General features: G+C 37.5%; 1 protein-coding gene and 1 non-coding gene across 2 annotated transcripts in view; both read left to right on the forward strand.

Annotated features, from left to right (window-relative positions):
• Nucleotides 1-22418, forward strand: part of MOXD1 (monooxygenase DBH like 1) — an 87272-nt gene that overhangs the window by 32693 nt on the left and 32161 nt on the right. The gene's annotated exons all lie outside the window — the stretch shown is intronic.
• Nucleotides 21849-21956, forward strand: LOC118553747 (U6 spliceosomal RNA). Its single transcript, XR_004926188.1, has one exon. It is a non-coding gene; the product is annotated as a U6 spliceosomal RNA (small nuclear RNA).

Genomic DNA, 22418 nt, shown 5'->3' on the forward strand with positions numbered 1-22418 from the left:
TCTAAGCGATCTTTAGTCCTTAAAATTCTAGGACTTTAGTTAAATATTGGAATTAACAAAACTGGAAACTTATAAAATAAATTTATAAACTTGATACATGTATAACATTTACAAAATAAACTGTAATAAAAGGTTGTCCTAAAAAGTTATAAAAGAAATAAAGAGAAGTTTTATGTGTGTTCCCAGAGGAACATATATTAGCCAATGTTAGTTTGGTGTCTGTTTTCAATGTAAAAAATTACACACTTATCAAAACAGGATCATCCATTGTTTCCTTTTTGATGCAACAATGAATTTTTCCCTAGTTTTTATGAATGGGACTTTTAGGAATGAGCAGGAAAACATTGCATATGTGGTAGAATCTCACTTTAAATAAACGAGATATCTACTATTTGAGTTTATAAAACTCATAAATCAGAGGTCAGTTTTAGATAATCCTAATCAAGTTATAAAAGACTGCGTAGTTGTGTTCTTTGAATTATCAAGCCTCTTTTGGTGTGTTTAAAATGAATGTGTTTCTACACATAAAAGTTTAATAATATATTTATTTTATAAAGAAAAATATTACTCTCACATATCAAAAACATTATGTTTGAATCTTGCTTCATTGAGTCATCATATTTTTCTTGATTCATAATCTAGGATGAATCATCTGAATAGAATCTTTAGGAATGGAGCCCAGGCCCTTATGTTGGTGGGTGGTTGTTGCTATCATTTGGAAAAGTTCCCCAAGTGATCTTGATACAAACTCCTTGATTAGGAATCATTGTTTCATATTTATTAAAACTTCCCAGGAGACTGAGAAAGACTGTATTTAGGTTCTATTTTATAGCACCTAGTAAAATGTTCTTCATGTTAAGGGCACCTGGGTGGCTCAGTTGGTTAAGCGACTGCCTTCGGCTCAGGTCATGATCCTGGAGTCCCGGGATCGAGTCCCACATCAGGCTCCCTGCTCAGCAGGGAGTCTGCTTCTCCCTCTGACCCTCCTCCCTCTCATGCTCTCTGTCTCTCATTGTCTCTCTCGCAAATAAATAAAATCTTAAAAAAAAAAAAAAAATGTTCTTCATGTTAAGTAGCATCAGTAGCCATTTTTATAGTAATACACTGTTTTATTCAACAAATATCCTAAAAGCTGAACACATAGCTCACATCTACTATCGAAATACACTGCTAGTTGTCTGCACATGAAAAAGATTTAAGCAGTTATGGTTTTGAGATAGGCCATTCCTTATGCATTGCATATTTCTTCATGGATGCAGAGACGCAAAAACACCAGCTGTTTCCTGGAACCACAGCTGACTTTCATTATAAAATTTCAACATGAACTAATTCAGATATAAGGGATACTTTCTTCTATGAAGGGAAAAGATTTATGACCTAGTGAAATATATACATCGAAGTTAACTCTATACATTAACGTTTATAAGGTAATGGCCCCACTTTAGAAACTATATACTGAAGGGCAACCTTGCTGACTCTAAATGCATTCCATTACCAATAAAGAGAGATATTGTTATCACTGAAATCTCACTGAATTGTTGTATGTGGAACTTTAAATATTAAGTAAGAGCAAGACCAAGTAAATAACAATTAATGATCATGTAAATACTACCCATAGCCTCTCGGCTTTTAGCTTGGCCTAAGGAAGTCCTGAGAGTATAGGAGAGGCCCTTGGTGGTATGTTTCAGAAATCAGTGCACTTGATACACTATATATCTTAACCAGCGGGATACATCCCTTTGCAATACCCTCCCAACAACGAAGAAGAATCAATGAGTGTCTAATGAGTGCCTGCTTTGGACAGCACTCAAGACTATATCTTTTAGCAGATATAAGGCAATATAAGATGTAGTCTTTCACCCCAAGGACCCCCCGCCAGTCCAGATGGGGAGAAGAGATGGACCCCTGAATAACAGAGAAACCCTAAAACTGGCAAGCGAACGCTGCTGTCACAGTATATAGTATAGGTGAAAGAAAGGAGTGAAGGTCTGGGCACCATCTCCTACTGTATGGAAAGAATAATTTGGGGAAAATACAACTAAATGGATCTTAGGGAGGTAGGGAAGTGTGGTGAGAATGACTAGGACACAACCTCTCTGTTCACGTGCTTAAGCACCAAAATAAAATCAGATGATGAGAAAACACTTATTGAGAGCACTGTACATTTCATGGATCACCAATTGTCAGAAAAAACCTAGGAAGTAGGTAGTAGTATTATTCTCATTTTACAGAGGAGGAAACCAGAGCCCAGAGAAGTTAAGTAACTTGCCCATTGTTGATAAGTTTCCTGTTTGTATATTTTCCTCCCCCTTCCTCACCCCCAGGAAGACGGCGTATTTTTAAAATAAATGTGTATGAGCACTTTTGCTAGTTTAGCCTCAAAACATGAATTCTAGGTTTGCAGAAAGCAGTAGTCATTGACTAAAAAGTAAGACTTGCTTCCGTGTTAGAGTTCCCAAGTATTACACAATTGTCTGTGCGGAAGCTCCATCTGGTCCCACATGTGGCAAAGAACACTTGATGCTTCAACCAACATCTATCTGCACGTGCTAGAGCCAACTCACAGCTGCTGGCTAAAGTTTAAATCCGTTGTATAGTTATGTCAGATTAGAATGCAGAAACTCTGCAGTTACTTGTTGTCAGGGTAACTGCATTTTCTGATCAGAGAATGCCTTAATCGTACCAAAGCCCCTAGTGTGAAATGCTGAAAGGGACTGCAGTCTGTGGCCTTTAGTACCTAAATGGGGTCACTGGTTTTTATCTTGAATGATACCATTGTGTAGCCTTATCCCCAGACATTGAACTTACCAGTTTTACTTAATGTTAAAACTCTGGCAAGTTGCGTCATAGTCTCCAAAATAGAAACCAAGGCTACCTCTTAACTGCACGGTATGCATGTAACTATTTAGTTCTTTAAAGAAAAGCTGCAGGCAGTTCTTCAGAAGAGATTGATGGCCTTTCAATTCTTGTGGAAATGAGGGGGGTCTTCCTTAGAGCTGTAGTTACTGGAGAGTGATTTGACTGTTGAGTTTGTTGGAAGTCCGTCCCCTTGTCAATGTCAGTTACGTGTTCTTAGTATTTGAAAGGTATCTAATGTGTGTGAGTTTCTTCATAGAAGTTTGTATCATTTAGTTTTTCATTTTATTGGACCATGAGCCTAATAAAGATCTCTGGAGAGAATTTATTGATGGCCCAAGATTTGAAAAAATATTGCCTTAAGAGCACCCTGAAAGACATTTTACGGAATAATTTATTTCTTCTTCAGCTTGAATTAATAGTCACATGAAATTCATATGTGATATGATATGCCCTGAAAAGAGATCACAGCCATTAAATTTTATCCTTTATCGTTGGAAAACATTTTATTTTATTTTGCAGAAAATGAAGTCTAGTGGAAAGAAGCTGCCTTTCTCAACCAGTTAGGTAACTGAAACCAGGATTCAGATTTAGGTCATCAGTATTATAATTATTAAACTTTTTCATTTTCTAAAATCATCTTTATAAATAAAATTGGGTATTTTTGCCATAATAGCTATTTTTTTAAAGATTTTATTTACTTATTTGACAGAGAGTACAAGCAGGGGGAGTGGCAGGCAAAGGGAGAGGGAGAAGCAGGCTCCCCACTGAGCAGGGAGCCCCATGTGGGGCTTGATCCCAGGACCCTGGGATTATGACCTGAGCCAAAGGCAGATGCTTAACTGACTGAGCCACCCAGGTGCCCCATAATAGCTATTTTAACTTCATGACTTCAAGGCAAAATTACTCCTTTTGGATGGAAACTGAACACCGGTGTTTCATCATCATCAGTAGTATGGCCTATTATTGGATATGCCCCACGGCTTTTCTCTTACCTTTTATGATCTTGGTAACACTACAAACCCATATGTAAAATGGAAAGAGCAGTTCCTACCTTCTCAAAATTACTCTGAAAATGCTTTAAAAATATTGAATTTTAGGGCCTGGGTGGCTCAGTTAGTTAAGCGGCCAACCTGTCATTTCAGCTCAGGTCGTGATCTCAGGGTCATGAGATCGAGCCCCACATCAGGCTCCATGCTCAGTGGGGAGCCTGCTTCTCCCTCTCCCTTTGCCTGTCACTTCCCCTGCTTGTGCTCTCTGTCAAAAAAGTAAATAAAATCTTAAAAAAATAGCTATTATGGGAAAAATACCCCATTTTATTTATAAAGATGATTTTAGAAAGTGGAAAATTTTAATAATTACAATACTGATGACCTAAATCTGAATCCTGGGAGTCTGCTTGAGATTCTCTTTCCCTCTGCCTCTGCCCCTCCCACACATGCACGTGCTCTCTCTCTAAAATAAATAAATATATCTATAAAAATATATAGAATTTTAGAAAACAAATTATTTGTTGATTACCCATTATGTAACGGACACTGTGCTTTACTTCTTACTTACGCCAGTTTGCAGATTGGGAAACTGAGGCTCAGAAAAAATAGATGTCCTGCCTAATGTCACAGAGTAGTATTATAAGACGTCATTTAGGGGTGCCTGGGTGGCTCAGTCGGTTAAGCGTCTGCTTTCAGGTCAGGTCGTGATACCAGGGTCCTGGGATCGAGCCCCGCATGGGGCTCCTTGCTCAGTGGGGTGTCTGCTTCTCCCTCTTCCTGAGCTCTCTCCCCCCTGCATGTGCTCTCTCACTCTCTCTGTCAAATAAATAAATAAAATCTTAAAAAAAAAAGACATCATTCACTTAGTCTAGCAGTGGGAATTTGCACAATGCATTTAATTTTTATGATTCTAAATTTGGAGGTCCCTGTCTTCCTGGTCACTTAGAGCTGGTTTCAAATCCTGGCTCATTTACCACTTATATGATCTTGGGTAATTTATTTTTTATTTATTTATTTTTTTTAAAGATTTTATTTATTTATTTGACAGAGAGAGAGAGAGAGCGAGAGCAGGAACACAAGCAGGGGGAGTGGTAGAGGGAGAAGCAGGCTTCCTGCCGAGCAGGGAGCCCGATGCGGGGCTCGATCCCAGGACCCTGGGATCATGACCTGAGCTGAAGGCAGACGCTTAACGACTGAGCCACCCAGGCACCCCCATCTTGGGTAATTTAAATAGAACTCTAAATCTCAGTTTCTTCACTGGTGAAATGGAGATCCTACCTGTTCACAAGATTGCTGGGAAAATTATCCGAAGATGTTTATAAAGCACCTGAAGCATGGTGGATGAGAAATACTATCCTTCTACTGTCACTTTTTGTTTACTCTGACTCTCTACACATTGTGTTTGCTTTGGGCAACATTTTATTTCGTCGTTGGAGAAAATGAAAAGTCTATCGAGAAAACTCTGCCTTTCTCATCCAGTTAATTAATTGAAACTGGAATTCAAATTTAGGGCATAAATCCCAAATTGCTACATTTCTTTTCCAACATATGAAATATAAAACAATTTCAGAGTAAAAAAATATACCCAAGATTTGCATCCTTTTCTGCAGTCATCTTTTAATAATCTATAATGAAATAATTTTTAGAGCTTTGGAAAAGCAGACTCCCAGGATTCAGATTTAGGTCATCAGTATTGTAATTATTGAAAGCTTTGGAAAAGATGTAATTATCCAGTAATTTAGAGAAGTTGTGAAACTCATTTTGATTTCATTTTTGAGGCATTAAAAAGGGAAAGCCTTGAAATACATTTGTTTATATCCAACTGGATTTCATATGGTACATTAGTTTTTTATAACATGGCTTTCTCTATTTCTACTATCTTTGCTTTTTATTTCTATATTCACTTTCAAGATAAATCCTAGTTCTTTTAAGAATGAACCTGCCAGATACATTTTATTTGTTATGTAAGGCAAGCTCTTATTGCAAGAGGTTGTAAGATTTACAGCTGATTAAATTTGTAAGGTTAGAGAACTAAGTTCTTTTTTTTAAATGATAAACAGGAAATGTCAGTACTGAGTAATATTTTCCACTCATATAGCAAATAAAATTTTCCAACAGATTGTTGGTTCAGTCACAGTATTTCAAAGTATATTTATTCCAAGTTGCTAAAAGATATTTTATGAAATGATTTATTTGTTCTTCAGCTTGAATTAATAATCATGAAATTCCTATGTGATATGAGGTGCTCCGTTCATGATCCTGAAAAGATATCACTAGTGTTAAATTTTTATCCCTCATTGTTTGAAAGTTTAGGGAGTTTGTACTGTACACTGTTTTTTAAGAGAACACTTAGGGGGCACCTGGGTGGCTCAGTTGGTTAAGCATCTGCCTTCAGCTCAAGTTATGATCATATGGTCCTGGGATCGAGCCCGGCATGGGGTTCCCTGCTCAGTGAGGACTCCGCTTCTCCCTCTCCCTCTTCCCCTCCCCGCTGCTTGTGCACACACTCTCTCTCTGTCAAATAAATAAATAAAATCTTTTAAAAAAGAGAGAGAGAATGCTTAGATTTTTTTCTCCTTTTTAAATAAATTTTGTATGAAGTCTATGTCTACCTGCACTGACTTGACATAAAATTTGAAAACTGCATTTAATAAAATGACTTGTTACTTTTTATTATTATTTAAAGGCTGGGAATTAAACAAAAAGTATTATATAATGTGTATTTATTTCATTTTTAATGTAATATATACTTGTTACAGCAAGCAAAACACTGAAGTATATAATAGTGGTGATGTCCTCCTTTCTCCAAATTCCAGTTTGTAGGTAACCATTTATTTGTGTCCTTCTATAACTTTATGTGCAAGAAAACACAAAATTATATAGGATTTTCTTGAATTAATCACCCTTCTTTTTTTAAATGAAAGGAGGATCACTGTATATATTGCTTTGAAATTTGCTTTTCCAAGTTACCACCCATATCATTGCAGGTTAAAATATAATAAACACATTTATTTTAATATTTGCACAGTGAAATCCCCTCATATGTATAAACCATAACTTGTGCAGCCATTTACATTTGATTCACATTCAAGGTGACTTAATTTTTTTGCTGCTGTAAGCAATGTTTAAATAAATATTCTTTTATGTATATCCTTAGTGGTTTCATTTCTGTAGGATAGATTCCTAAATGCATTGAGTTAAGGTTACAGGCATTCCAATTTTTAATATATTTGTCAGATTACTTTCTAAAATTCACACACTGGCAATGTGTGCATATTCCCTCTCAAGACTAAGTATTGCAGTCTTTTAAATTTATTGGCTACTGATAGGTGAAAACTGATACTTATGATTGTTTCAATTTGTTTTTCTCAGACTACCAGTGAGACTGATGCTCTTTTTATTTAAATTTCCTCTTCAGTGAATTTGCTGTTCAACCAATTCATTTTAAAAAATCCTTTTATTGAATTACATACATAAAAATTCACAAACACTAGTATACAGCTCATTGGATTTTCATAAGGTGAACTAACTCATGGAATCAGAATTAGGATCAAGAAATGGAACACTACCGGTCCACCAAAAGTGGCCCCAAGACCCCTTCCAGGTACTCCCTCTCTCTGGACATAACCACTATTCTGACTGCGACCATTTTTACCTGTTTTGAACTTTATGAGCTTTAGACTCTTTCGTGTCTGGCTTCTTTTGCTCAATACGATGTGTGAGTGAGCCATGCTTTTGTGTGTAGAAAATAATGGGTTCATTTTCATCTTTTTATAGAGTTTCATTATCTGAATATAACAGAATTTTTTATTCATTTTGTATCAGTTCTGTGCACCAAACTACCCCAAAATTCAAAGGCTTTAAGTAAATACACACTTATTGTAGTTTATAGATGAAACAGGGAGTTCTTCTGTTTAGTCTGTAAGCAGCTTGGGTTATGTAGGCAGTACATTAATGGTGGCTGGGCTTTCTCCTATGGTGGGGAGTCAGCTATTTGTAGGCTGGTCTAGGAGGCCTCAGATGGGAAGCAGGGTGTCCTTAATAGAATGTATCATATTCTCCAGAAGTCTAGATTGAGCTTGTTCAGATGGTTGTGGCAAGATTCCAAGTGAGAAAATAGAAACTCTAAGGCTGTTTGAGGCCTGGCCTTGGGAATGGCACACCATTACTCTTGCCCCAAGAAACAGTTCTAACCTAGCTACAAGACAGTTTTTCATAATAGTTCATTCTTTTTATTGCTGGATAGCATTCCTTTGTATGGGTATAGCACAATTGGTTTATCCGTATTCACTAGATGGATATTTGTGTTGTTTTCTTTTTTTTTTTTTTTAAAGATTTTATTTATTTATTTGACAGAGAGAGACACAGCGAGAGAGGGAACACAAGCAGGGGGAGTGGGAGAGGGAGAAGCAGGCTTCCCGCTGAGCAGGGAGCCCGATGCGGGGCTCGATCCCAGGACCCTGGGATCATGACCTGAGCCGAAGGCAGACGCTTAACGACTGAGCCACCCAGGCGCCCCTTGTGTTGTTTTCATTTGGGGACTATGACAAATAAAGCTGTTATGAACATTTGTATACAACTGTTTGCATGAACATATGTTTTCTTTTCTCTTGGATGTGTACCTAAGAGTGGAAGGACTGGGTCATATGGTATGCAATATGTTTAATATTTTTAAGAGCCGTCAAACTGTTTCCCAGAGTGTTGCACTATTTTACATTGCCAGCAATAAGGTATGAATGTTTCAGGTGCTCCACATCCTCAGCATCACTTGGAATAGTCACTCTTACAATTTTAGCTGTTCTAATAGTTGTATCTCATTGTGGTTTAAATTTGCATTTCCCTAATAACCAAGGATGTTGAATACCTTTTCCATGTGCTAATTTGCCATTCGTATATTTTCTTTGGTGAGCTGCCTCTTCAAATCTTTGTCCATTTTTAAAATTTGATGTTTGTTTTCTTATTATTAAGACTTGAATATGCTTTAATATCCTGGATACAATTTGTTTACCACATATTTGATTTGCAAATATTTTCTCTTAATCTATGGTTTGTCTTTTCTCACTTAACAGTGTTTCTGAATAATAGAAGTTCTTAATTTTGGTAAAGGCTCGTCTATTTTTTTTTTTTATGATTATGCTTTTGGTGTTGTAACTAAGAAATTTTTGCCTAACTCTAGGTCACGAATATTTTCTTATTTGATTTCTGTAAGCAGTGTTTTTAGTTTTTAGTGCAGAGGTCTTACCAATTTTGTCAAATTTATTCCTAAGTATCTAATATTTTTGATGCTACTTTAGATGGCATTTACCTCCAAATTTCATTTTCTGTTTGTTACCAATGTGTACAAATGATTTTTATATGTGGAACTTGTGTCCCTTAAACATGCTAAACTCACCTACTAGTTCTAGCTGAATTGTTAGAATTCCGTTGGATTTTCTACATGCATCATCATGCCGTTTCAGAATAAAGACAGTTTTACTTCTTCCTTTCTGATCTGATGCCTTTTCTTCTTTCTTTGTAAAAATTTCGTCTGGGGGCGCCTGGGGGGTTCAGTCAGTTAAGCATCTGCCTTCGGCTCAGGTCATGATCCTGGAGTCCTGGGATCAAGCCCTGCGTTGGGCTCCCCACTCAGTGGGAGAGTCTGTTTCTTCATCTGCCTCCGCTCCCCACCTTGTGCTCTCTCTCTCTCACTTTCTCTCTCAAATAAATAAAATCTTTAAAAATAATAAATAAATAAATAAATAAAAATTTCATCTGTATTGCACTATATAAAACTTCCACTGTAATGTTGAATAGAAATGGCGAGAGTGGATTCCTTGTTTGTTCCTTCCCTTAGGGTGAAAGTATTCAGTCTTCCATCATTACGTAAGCTGTTAGTTATAGGCTTTTCTGTCACTCCCCTCATACCGTGACTCCAATTGTCAGTATATCAGGCTGTTTCTAGTTGTCCCACAACTCACTTAAAATTTATTTTCTTAGTCTGTTTTTATTTTGGATAGTTTTATTACTCTATCTTCAAATTTGCCAATCTTTGCTTTTTTATTATCTACTCTGCTCTTAATACTATACACTGTATTTTTCACCTCAGTCATTGTAGTTTTACTCTGAAAGTCAGATTTGAGTATTTAAAAAATATCTTCTCTAGCATGTCTCTACTTAACATATTCAGTCTTTGATCTATCTTCTGGAACGTATGAAATACAGTTAAAATACCTCTTTTAATGTCCCTGTCTACTATTTCTATTATTTGCATGAGTTCTGTTTAGTTTGGTTTGAGTTTTGTCATTATGGGTTTTATTTTTCTGGTTCTTTGTATGACTAGTAACATTTGATTGGATGCCAGACATTTTTAATTTACTTTATTGATGCTGGATATGTCTGTATTTCTAGAAATATTTTTGAGCTTTGTTCTGGGATGTAGTTAAGTTACTTGAAATCAGGCCTTTTGGGTCTTATTTTTAAGCTTTGTTAGATACTCATTTTACCCACTGCAAGGCAAACCCTTCTGAGTACTGTACCTAATGCTGTGTGAATGACAAGATTTTCCACCCTACTGGGGAAAGGCTCTATTCTCTGCACTGTGATATTTCTGTCATTGTTTCATCTAATCTTTTAGAATAATTTTCACCTGGTCTTGGGTAGGATTTTTTAGGGTGATTTTTACCTATATAAGAGGATCAGTGCTCAGTAACGTACTTGAGGTGGACCTTATGTAGATGTCCCGAGTTATCTCTCTGTGCGTATCTTTCCTCTCCCATGTTATATTCTGTCAACTGTAACCTACTTGGCCTCCTTGGAATTCCAATTTGATGTCCTCAACTCAAGGAGAACGCTGGGTTCTGCCTGAGTTTCACTTTTCTGTGCAATAGCTTAGAAACTCTCTCTGTACAGTCATCTGAGGAAATCATAGGACTGACCTTGAGTGACCAGAGATCACTCTCCTTCTCTGCGTGATGTCCACTGCCTAGAGACAATGCTCAACATCATTCCTTCTTAAGAAACTGCAAAATAAAACCACACTGGGATACTACCTATATGAATCATCATATGAAAATTAAAGAGTTGGAAAGATGGGGAGTAACTGGAGCTCTAATATACTGCAGATGGGCATAGAAAGTGGTACAACCACTTTGAAAAATCATTGGCAGTTTCTTAAATCATTAAACATACATTATCATAGATTCTGGCTATTCTGCTATTATTAGCTAAGTAGCTAAGAGTAATGAAACATATGGCCATACAAAGACTCGTAAAAGAGTGTTCATAGCAGCTTTCTTTATAACAGCCAAGAAATAGAAACAATCTAAATGTGTATTAATAAGTGAATGGATAAACAAATTGTGGTACATAAATACAATGGAACACTACTCCACAATTAAAAAGAATGAACTATTGGTACATAAAACCAACATAGATTAATCTGAAAATAATTATGCTGAGTGAAAGAAGCCAGGAAAAAATGAGTAGATATAATATGATTTTAATTTTCATAAAATTCCAAAAAATGCAAGTCATCTATAATGACATGAAGCTGTTGAGCACTGTCCGGGGATGAGAATGAAGCAACGAGGGAAGACAATGAGGGATTGCCAAGGAGTATGCGGAAACTTTTGGGGATAATAGTATATGCATTATCTCAATTGTGGTGATGGTTTTATGAGTATGTCCATAGGTCAAAACTTAATAAATTTTATACTTTAAATGTATGCAGCTTAGTGTATGTCAAATTATGCCTTAATAAAAGTGAAAGAAATGTGGTCTTGGAGAAGTTTGAGGTCAGAATGATATTTTCACATTCAGTAATTCTTCCTTAAATTGCTTCTTTTTTGTTTTTTAATATGTTATTTAACTCATCCATAGAGTTTTAAATTTCAATTATTTGTTTATTTCTAGAAATTCTATTTTGTTCCTTTTTCAAATACGCTGATTCAATCTTTTTCTTCCTCATCTTTCCAAGTCCATCTTTTATTTTTTAAAACATTTAAATATACTAAATAACATTTTAAAAAATGAAATATACATAGTTATTTTCTATTTTATGCTTAATAATTCCAATGACTCAAGTCCTTGGGAATCTAAATGTGTTGTGGATAGTTTGTTTCCCCAAGTGTTTGTTAAGTTTTGCCAAGTTAATGTAATCCATGGAAATCACAAGGTAGTGGATGAGGGAATGCTCCCTCCAGGAATTATTCTATTTGTATTTGCTTTTGTCAGCACCAGGGGATGGCAACCCATGAGGGATCCTTTATTTTCTTGGTTTGGAATTTCCCCAACCATACAGGACTATAAATTGGAATCCTACTGTCCTATGAGGGTGGACATCTGTTTACACATCTCCAGGGGAGAATATTGTTATTATTTTCTTCTACCCATGTCTTAGTCAGCTCAGGCTACCATAACAAAATACCATAGACAGGTAAACAACAGAAATTTATTTCTCACAGTTGTGGAGGCCAAGATCAAGGTACTGGCAGGTAGGTTTCATTCTGAGGCCTCTTCTCTGGGCATGTAGACAGCTACCATTTCACTGTGGGCCCATATGACCTCTTCCTTGTGTAAGCATGGGGTAAGGAGGGGGAGGACAGCAAGCTCTCTGGTGTCTTTTATGAGGGCATTAAACCCATCATGAGCGCCTCACCCTCATGACCTCAACCAACCCTAATTACCTCCCAAAGACCCCATCTTCAAGTACCATCTCATTAGAAGTTAAGGTTCAACATATAAATTTGAGGAGGGGGGCATGCAAAAACATTTGGTCCATAATCATCCAGAACTGTAGCAGAGACAGACAAGTTTTTTCATTGGCTGCCTTTGTTAGTAGTTAGATTTTTTCTAGTCCACCATTTTACTGGATTAGTATGAGCTTACAGGGTTTAGATTCTATGTTTAAATGAAGGGTGCGGGGGGAGAGGTATATGTCAAGTTCGGTCCCGCATCATTTGATTATCCTATCCTGTTACCATTGTTCCTTGAGACTCTAGGATCATAGTATGACATATGTTCCCACAGGAGCCTTAGTTTCTGTTTTTATCACTCTGATTTCGACTTTATATTCTTTTTCTTTTACCTTTGGGAAATCCTCCTTAATTTCTTACTGAGCTTATCAATACATTTCAAGACACATTTGTTTTAAGTTTTGGGAATCCAGATGTCTTCCAACTGAGAGGTGTTCTGAACACTTAGTTCTCCTACTAGAAGCTCAAGTTCTGATGAATACAATTCAGTTTTGCCAGATTCAGGATGAGAAGGCTGGAATGCCATGACCAAAGCCACAGAGAACAGGTATTCCTGGTAATGTTTGGAGATCTCGTGATACGACCACAGAGAGCATGAATTGTAAGCCAAGAAGGGAGCTTCTCTTGAGGCCAAGGGGGACTATTGGGTTTCGATTGGACAAATGGTATGATTTGTCATAGAGATTTTAGAATACAGAGGGTTAGAGCCAGGAATTTAGTCTGGATATGTTAGGACAAAGTATGTGAGAGGGAAAAGCAGCCTCAATTGGGAAAGTGGCCTTGGAAATAAGGAGAGAATGCTCCCGAGGGTGGCTGTGGAGGTAGAAATTGAAACCCTCCCAACTTGCTTGATGTTAGGGGTTAGGATTTTTAAACAAATCTGAAAGAAGTGATGGTTCATGGGGGAGAGAAGATGATGAGTTCTCTTTTGGAACTATTATTATAACTCAATTTATCGGGTCCTTTTTAGGTTTCTTCTTTCAACTGCCAAGAAAAGAGGTTGGCCACATTTCTGAAACTTGCAAAATTCTCTTTGAATATCTATGCTGGTTGTAAATTATGACATTTAAATGGAGTGTGGCTTTTATCTGATTGAGAAAAATGTGGAATAAATCACCCATGCTTTTTATGTTTCCTTCATAAATAGATCCATTTTAATGTGATTTCTGTAACTACAGACCTGAGAATATTTAAACTCTGATAAGAAGCATTAATTGCAAAAGTTATTTTAGGTTTTATTTAAAGGAGTTGGCTAACATATTTAGGAAAAAAGGCGCATCAGACCTGTTAAGACTAACAACCTGAGTTTGTACTTGGCATGCACCTTGATGGTCAGTTTGGCAATTCAGGTCACCATGAGTATCTAATGGGAACAGAGATATGTGCTGGATCAAGTGGGGCAAAGATGACTAGTGAAGTAGAAAGGACAAGATGTTAACGAATTCTGGATGGTTTTTATACAAATAATGTTATATTATTTTCTCTCTGTATAAACTTTCTACAGTAAGCAAACAAACAAATAACCTCAAAGATGAATAAAAGAGTGGCTTTGCTTTCCAGAAACTTACATCTTGAGGAGACTTATTTATTTAAATAGCTGGAAGGCAGCAGACTTAAGAGCTTTGAGAAGGTGAATTCAGTGTGAACCTGTTTACTAAGCTAAGCAGAGCCTTCGTGGAGTAGGGGTTATCCACCTAGAGTGGAGATTCACCCACAGAAGACCGGTGTTTAACTCAAGTCCTAGCCTGAGCATGCTTCGGTTTGTTGTCTTCTTTTCATGGAATTGCCCTAAAAATGAGCACTTCTTTTTATGGAGGTCTCATGTTTAAACACATAGAAAACAAGAGAGGAGCCGGAATTATAAAAGCCATCCACTGGTATTCATTTCTTTGCTTAAGTTTCTTGAAGTACAAAAGACTCTCTTTTGTAATTGTAGTGATGGTTAATAACACTGTGTGAGGTCAAGCATAGGTAGCCTTTTTCATTTTTTTTTTTTAATCATCCTTTTCATAACCAGAGGGTAAAACTTGATTTAAAAGATCAAATGGCTCTTTGGGGCACCTGGGTAGTTCAGTCAGTTAAGCACCCGACTCTTGATTTCAGCTCAGGTCATGATCTCAGGGTCCTGGGATCGAGCCCCCATCCTTGGGCTCCGTGCTCAGCGGGGAGTCTGCTTGAGGATTTTCTTTCTCTCCCTCTCCCCACCCCCACCGCTCATGCTCTCTCTCTCTCTCTCAAATAAATAAATAAATCTTAAGAAAACAAACAAATAAATAATCAAATGGCTTTTTGAAACATACTGTAACATGAAAGTACAAAATTATTTTGAGCCAATTTCAATTCCTTTTCTAACCCTGCCTCCCGTTTCACACCCCCACTGCAGCCTGTTGAGGTCAGAAAGGAGCAAACACAGTCACCCGGAGAATGGGACTGAATGGCCAGCCCTGGGTGCAGCCCAGCCCTGCTACACAGCAGCTGTGTCAGTCTGCTCAGTTTACTGAACTGTACCTCAGTTTCCTTGTCTGTCAAACAAAGACAGTCACACCTACCTCCAGATTGCATGAAGATGAAATGAAATGAAATGAAATGTGATACTATGTGTAATGGGTCTGGTACAGGTAACTAGGCACAAGTGGTAGCTATTATTGATGCCATAGAACCTACGTGTTTTCTATGGGACTCGTCTTTTTGCCTGACCGGAGAACGTAGGCCCCCTCCCCGCTGTGCCCTGCTCATCCCTGGGTTTTCAGCCCTGGCCACAATTCCTGAGAGTGGTGCATAGTGAGTGTTTGTTGGATTAATGACTTGACTCTAGACTCAGGTCAATGATGGTGAGCTGTAAACAATGCTCAGAAAATCCATCTTATCCCGCAGACAAGTGAACTTTGAATGTGTGGCACTGTGGATTGTGTATCTAATTTAAGGGCCGAACTGAACAGTTCTGCTGTGCTACTTGTAGACGCTTCATAGAGAGGGCCAAGATTCAATAACATGATTTGAAGACCTGCACTTATTATCAGTTCTAAAGCAACAGTATTTTATATCTTAGAGAAAAACACTTAACATCAGTTTCTCCTTTCATTATAAGATAAAACAGAATATACTTTACATTTGAGTTTAACTTAAATTTAAAGAGCAATGGATTCTAGACCTCTGGATAAAAGCCAACACAGAACTCTGCATGAGGCAGTGTTATTAATTTGTTTTGCCTCCAGTTAGATCTAATCTTTAAACTGCCTGAAGGAATAAAAAATGTCTTTCAATGATTATTTCCCTACTCTTAGAAGAAAAAAAAGATGACTCATTTATTAAATTTCTTCAGGAAATATAATCCTTAAATTAAGAAAAAATAAATGCAAAAATAATATACTTTATTTAAAACTGCCAAAATTATTATGATAAATTATATATAAATACAAGTACTAGACCTTTCAGGATGTGAAGACAAGTTTTTAAAAGTTAGTTTTAAAATATACACCATTAAATTGGTTTTTTTTATATGTAAGTTGTATTGGAGTAAATGAAAAACTGAGTTGTTTTTCTTTCTTCTAATTTGGGGTTGTGGCATTTTATCATGAGGATCATCTGTTAGTAATTGAATTCTGTCCTTTCATGGATGGAATTATTAGGCCTTTAAACTGTAAAAGAAAAAAAAACATGCACAACAACAACAATAACAACAACAACAAAAAGCAGACTAGCAACTGTTACTTCAAAGGAGACCAAAAAGGAAAAACAACCCAGAGAGACAGAAAACGTTTGATGCAGAACCAAGGAAGGTCTCAGTGCCTTTGCTGGGACCCTCCCAGCAGGAGCTGTGCCTGCTCAGGGGTGAGCCACATACACGACATCTGCCGCTGGGCTGTGAAGTCTGGACAACAGGTTTGGGATAGAAGACTATTAGTTTTTCTAAGAGCCTAAAAACTCAGAAGATATGATTGGGTTTTCAGAGGATCAACATGTTGTCTCTAAATAACAAATTTTAATTTAAAACATTATGAGAGGAAATAGATTATTTTGCCTTGTGTAGGGAAATAAACAATTTTGAGGGTTTTTAGAGACTTTGGATTATATAATTAAGTATAATAGCATGGCATATATATCATACATATGTAATATCGTAGATAGATTATGCATGGGAAGTATGAAAACTAACATTTGATGAATGCTTTGTATATACCATGCCCTCTGAGGGGTTTCCCAAGGTCTCATGTAATTGTCACGATCACCTTGTGGGGTAGGAGATAGAGACTCAGATATTAATTGACTTCTCAGGGACATTCAGCTAGGAAGTGACGAAACCAGAATTTAAAACACATGTTATATTGGGACACATGGGTGGCTCGGTTGGTTAAGCGTCTGCCTTCAGCTCAGGTCATGATCCCAGGGTCCTGGGATCGAGCCCTGCATCGGGCTACTTGCTCAGCAGGAAGCCTGCTTCTCCCTCTGCCTGCCACTCCCCCTGCTTGTGCTTTCTCTCTCTCTCTGACAAATAAATAAAATCTTTAAAAAATAAATAAATAAAACACATGTTATAAAATTAATATTTGTTCACTGTAAAAATTCAAATGCAGAAGGACATGAAGTGAAAAACAAAAAGTTCTAACTTCTACCATTCACATTCTACTTCCTATAAACCAAATTAATATTTTCTTATATTTTTCTGAAATTTTCTATATGTATGCAATCATATCCCTTTATGTCTGCTTCTGTGTATATTTTCATCCCTCTCTCTTTATACACACACACACACACACACACACGTAGTTTTTCTTGCTTTTATTTGTAGACCTCAATGGGATTACCTTATATATTTTGACACTTGCTTTTTACATTTAATTGTATGTCCTGGAAATGTTCCACTACAGTATGTATAGAACTATCTTATTATTTTATGACTGTGTGGTAGTCCATTGTCTAAATTTAATATAATTGAATAAAGAACAACATTAAATTATTTTCAGCTTTATGCCATTTAAGAACTCTCCGTATTAGTCTGCTTGGGTGGCCGTAACAGAATTCTGTAGACTAGATGCCTTAAACCACAGAAGTTTGTGACTCATAGTTCTGGAGGCTGAGAAGTCTAAGATCAAGGTGCCAGCAAGGTAACCGGTTTTACTCTGACCTCTCGTCTCTTGACTCAGTAGTCCTGGCTGCCTTCTCACTACGTTAAAGGATCTAGCCCTTTACTTGCAATGATTTTCGTCATTGTTTTGGTAATTTAATGTTTACTTATCCTTGCTCAGCTGAGTGCTGCTTCTGATTCTTTCCTCTATTAACCTTTAATACACTTCTCCAGGATAAGAGATGGGTCACAGAAAATAAAGTTGTAGTGTCTATGTATTTTATTGCATAAGTCTGTCTCCCTTGTTGTCCTGGGATGTCGAACTCTGTTCCTATGAGAAGTTCCCCCTTCCTGCATTCTTATGCTCCATAAAACGTCTTGATCCATGTGTGTCTCTCTGCTCTAAATCAGACTGACAGAAATCCATATATACTCACACCTTTGATATACATGTTGCTGCATTGAAAGGCATGTGTTGACTAATAAAACTGTGGGGGAAAGTTCTCTGAACCATATTCTGCAGTGTGAAACAGAAAATCGTACCTACTTTATATGAATTTTCAATTCCATGAATTGTCAGGGTTTGAAATGCAGATTAACCTGAAAATCAATTCCATTTGCCATTTAAAAACAGCTCCTACCTATAAAGATGTAAGCAATAGCATACTAAAAAAGAGCTAGCAAGATTTATTTTGATGTTATATTTTAATTACAACAAATAACTACAACAAATAATAAAGGCCTTGAAGAAGTCTCTTCCGCATAATGAATTGTCAACAAGTGGCAGAACAGTGAGTTGCTACTCCAACGAAGGAGAAAAACTCTTATGTATGCAATAATTTCATCCAATTAAAAAAAGATATATGTGCTCAGTTGTACAGAACTGAGTATAGTTTTCAATTGCTTGATACAAATTATGATATGCTAGACACATTTTCTCCTTTACTTTTTACAGTGAACTAAAAAAAAGTTGATTTGTATTTTCATTTTGTAAATAAGAAAACTGAGTTTCAGTAAAGTTAAGCAATTTGTCTCAGGTCACACAGCTATTAAGTGCCAGATGTTGAATTCCAAACCAAGTCTTTGGCTTATGCTACCACATAGCTCTGCCTCCTGAAAGAAGCTTAGAGAAACAAGGCAAATGTGTGCCAAAATAATCAGAAAAGGCATCCAGGGGGGAAAAACCTGGAATTTCTTTTTTTTTTAATTTTATTTGTTTATTAGAGAGAGAGAACACCAGCACAAGGGGGACGAGGAGAGGGAAAAGCAGACTCCCTGCTGAGCAGGGAGCCTGATGTGGGGCTCAATCCCAGGACCCTGGGATCATGGCCTGAGCCGAAGGCAGATGCTTAACCAACTGAGCCATCCAGGTGCCCCAAAACCTGGACTTCCAAGAGCGGCTAGGTGGACATATTGGATGGAATAAACCCTGAACGAAACCATGGAGGGAAGAAGGACCTGGTGTCGTGTAGGGAGGGATTCCTGTGGTTGGGTATTCATGCATATAGGACCGTGTAGTTCATGTGCAGCAAACCACATAAGATCCTGAATGTCAGAAATAGAAGTGTGGACTTCATCAGCTACAGGATAGGTGGTGTGGAGCCATTGCCAATTATCAGTTAGATTAACAAGATGAAAAGTGACCTGGGAAGATTAGTTGGGAGAGGGAGCATTGTCCAGAAAGCAGCCTCCTAAGCATCCAAGAAGACAAGTAGGTGGCTCCTGGTGTAATCCAGGTGGGGTGTATGGAAGTGTGGACCAGAGTGGATGCTGTGCCTACACAGTAACTTGAAAAACATTTTGACGATGAGGAAGATAAATTAGGATGAGTCATACTGCTTCAGCATGTTCTAAATATTCAGTGTTCTCATGAAAAAAATGTGGTTTTCAAACACATTATATAACTCAACTACTAATTATTTGGGGAACTTCTTTTTGTGTTTTTCAGAAGTCTGAATTAACAGAGCTTCTGACTTCATCCAGATCTGGGTAGTCATCTCAGTGTTCCTGGTCTAAAGAGGGGAAAGACAAAAAGTGGCTGAAGAAAACAATTGTCCTTGATAATAACAATTGTCCTAAATGAGTCCAGCATCGAACTCATTTTTATTTCAACTGAATGTTGCTTGGGTTTATTTTAAGCAAATCCCTTAGTCCAGAGAGTTATGTTTCAAGAGCTAAGCTTCATTTTGAGGTTTGTCCTTAACGTTGTGTGGTCCTCATCCTTAGGCTCTTTTCGCTTATGGTAGAAAAATAGCAGCCCAAACTCCTGAAGTAGCACTTTCTCTTTCATGCTTCGGATGGATAGCTCTTCTGTCAGCCACTATGTAAAAGTCCCTGTGATTTGACCAACTTAAGTTCATTTCAAGGATGGGATCACATCGATGGGTTTAGGCCCCTCAAGGGAAGTGGGAATCATTCTTAGCCAAATGGTGTGGCTAAAAAATTCAGGACCCTGGTAGAAAAGACCTGGTCTTCTAGCATGTTCATAATAATGACAATCATATTACAATATATAAAAGTGTCAAATCCATATGTTGTACACCTGAAATTTACACAGTGTTAGATGTCAAATATACTTCAATATAAATAAATAAGTCAATAAATAAATAAGAAAATAATGGAGCAAGATTTAAATCCCCAACATTAGATTCAAACCCCCAACAATGGGGTCCAAAAAATGCTCTACCGTTATGCTGCATTGGCTCTCAGATGCAGTCTCTTGAAACAAGGATTTATGTGCTTGTGACTGATTAAGGAAGTGCCAGGAAAGAACACGAGGTGGGAGAGTAAGGCTAAGGACGGGAAAAGACCAAAAAAGGGTGTTACTGTATTGTACTTTGAGTGTTAACCTCACCCCATGGTCTTAGTCCACTTGGGGTGCTCTAACAGAATACTATAGCCTGGGTGGCTTATAAACAACAGAAACTTATTTCTCACAGCTCTGGAGTCCAAGATCAAGGTGCCAGCAGATTCGGTGTCTGGTGAGATCCACTTCCACATGGATGACCATCTTCTCATCTTGGGTCCTTAAATGGTGAGAGGGGCAAGGGAACTCTATGGGGTCTCTTTTATAAGGACACTGATCCCATTCATGAGAGATCTGCCCCCATGACTTAATTGTCCTCCAAAGGCCCCACCTTCCAAAATCATCACCTTGGGGGTTAGAGTATCCATATATGAATTTGAGGAGGATACAAATATTCAGTCCATAGCACCCAGGGAAAACATAAATTTTGTTTAGAGTTGGTCCCATCTGACTCAAAGCTACTGGACATTCATACCACCTTCCTCAGAGTAATGTACATTTTCAGGCATTTCTTGCTCCCTGCAAAGTGAGCCCAAGATCAGGCCTTTGAGGAAAGCCACAGATGCAAGTGATGAGAAGTAAGGCCCCCAGAATCTGAGTGATAGGTACACAGAAAAGGTTAAGTGACCCTGAAGTGACCTTGGTAGAGCACTGACCCTGTCTCATTTACTCCCCTGCCATTAAAGTTACGAATATATCAGTGTGGTGGTTAGGAGCACCAATTCCTGATCCGGGTCACCGGTAGTCAAATCCGGGCTCTGACACTTGGGCAGGTTCTTAACTTACATGGGCATTATTTTCTGCATTTATAAAATATGTGACAATTCTATTACTTAAGTTCATCAGGTTGTTTTGAGGATTAAATGAATAGATATAGATATAAATATAAATTCGTTATTATTTTCATCTAGTCTATACACAGACTAGAGCATTAGAGTCTGATCGGGAGAAAGCTAGTGCGCTGTGACTCGCTCACAGTCGTGTCACACGGCTGTTCAGTGGCACAACCAAGAAGGGAACTCGATCTCCTGACCTCCAGATCTTTCACCACTCCTTGCTGGCCATATAGGTATTAATTTAACATTTCTTAGAGGAGCTAGGTGACCCCTAGTTTATTGAATATCTCAGTTAACTGAACGTTAATATTTGTTAATATAGGGCTAACAGCTACCTTAGAGTTCATGAATAATCTATTAAAAATTCAAAGAACAATAGACACAAGAATGCTGTTACAAACTTTCTCAAAGGCAATTTTCTGCTTTGTTTGTGTTTATATTCTTGAGGTGTTTGGCAAAAGAGCCTAATTACTTCACATTCAGAAATCGATGACTGTAAATCATAATATTTTAAGTCTCTCAAGGGCACTTGCATATTCATCAAGTAAAACAGTCTTAATAGTGCTCGCTTCGGCAGCACATATACGAAAATGGGAATGATACAGAGCAGATGAGCATGGCCCCCCGCACAAGGATGACACGCAAATTCGTGAGGCGTTCACGTTTTTCAACAATTTACTTTGGGCATAGAGGATTAATAGGAATGTAACTCATAAATCTATGGCCCCATTCTGGTATTTTGTCATGACATTTAAGGAAATACAGAAATAACAATGTCCTGACCAATCAAAACTCACATAGTTCTTCTTGAATAATACATTTTGCCTCCAATGTCAAGAATCGACAAAACTCCCAGTATTAATACAATACCAACAAAGCTGCCAATATCAAATTTTGAAACTATATATTTTCTTGAGAATTAATAGTTGCTGTGACTAGACGAAAACAAAACAAAACAAAAACATGCTTTTTAAATAACATTATAATAAGCTAAGACTCTGAATTTCTACATAAGAGCGCTGAATGGAGGAGGAGAGAGTCTCTGGGTAGAAATGCTCCCCAGCCTGCTTTGTGTCCATGACTGCTGGCTCTCCTTCCTCCAGTGGATCCCTCCTGCCTCGCCCTGGGGCT

Source organism: Halichoerus grypus, chromosome 9 (assembly GCF_964656455.1).
Source record: "Halichoerus grypus chromosome 9, mHalGry1.hap1.1, whole genome shotgun sequence".
Lineage (NCBI taxonomy): Eukaryota > Metazoa > Chordata > Mammalia > Carnivora > Phocidae > Halichoerus > Halichoerus grypus.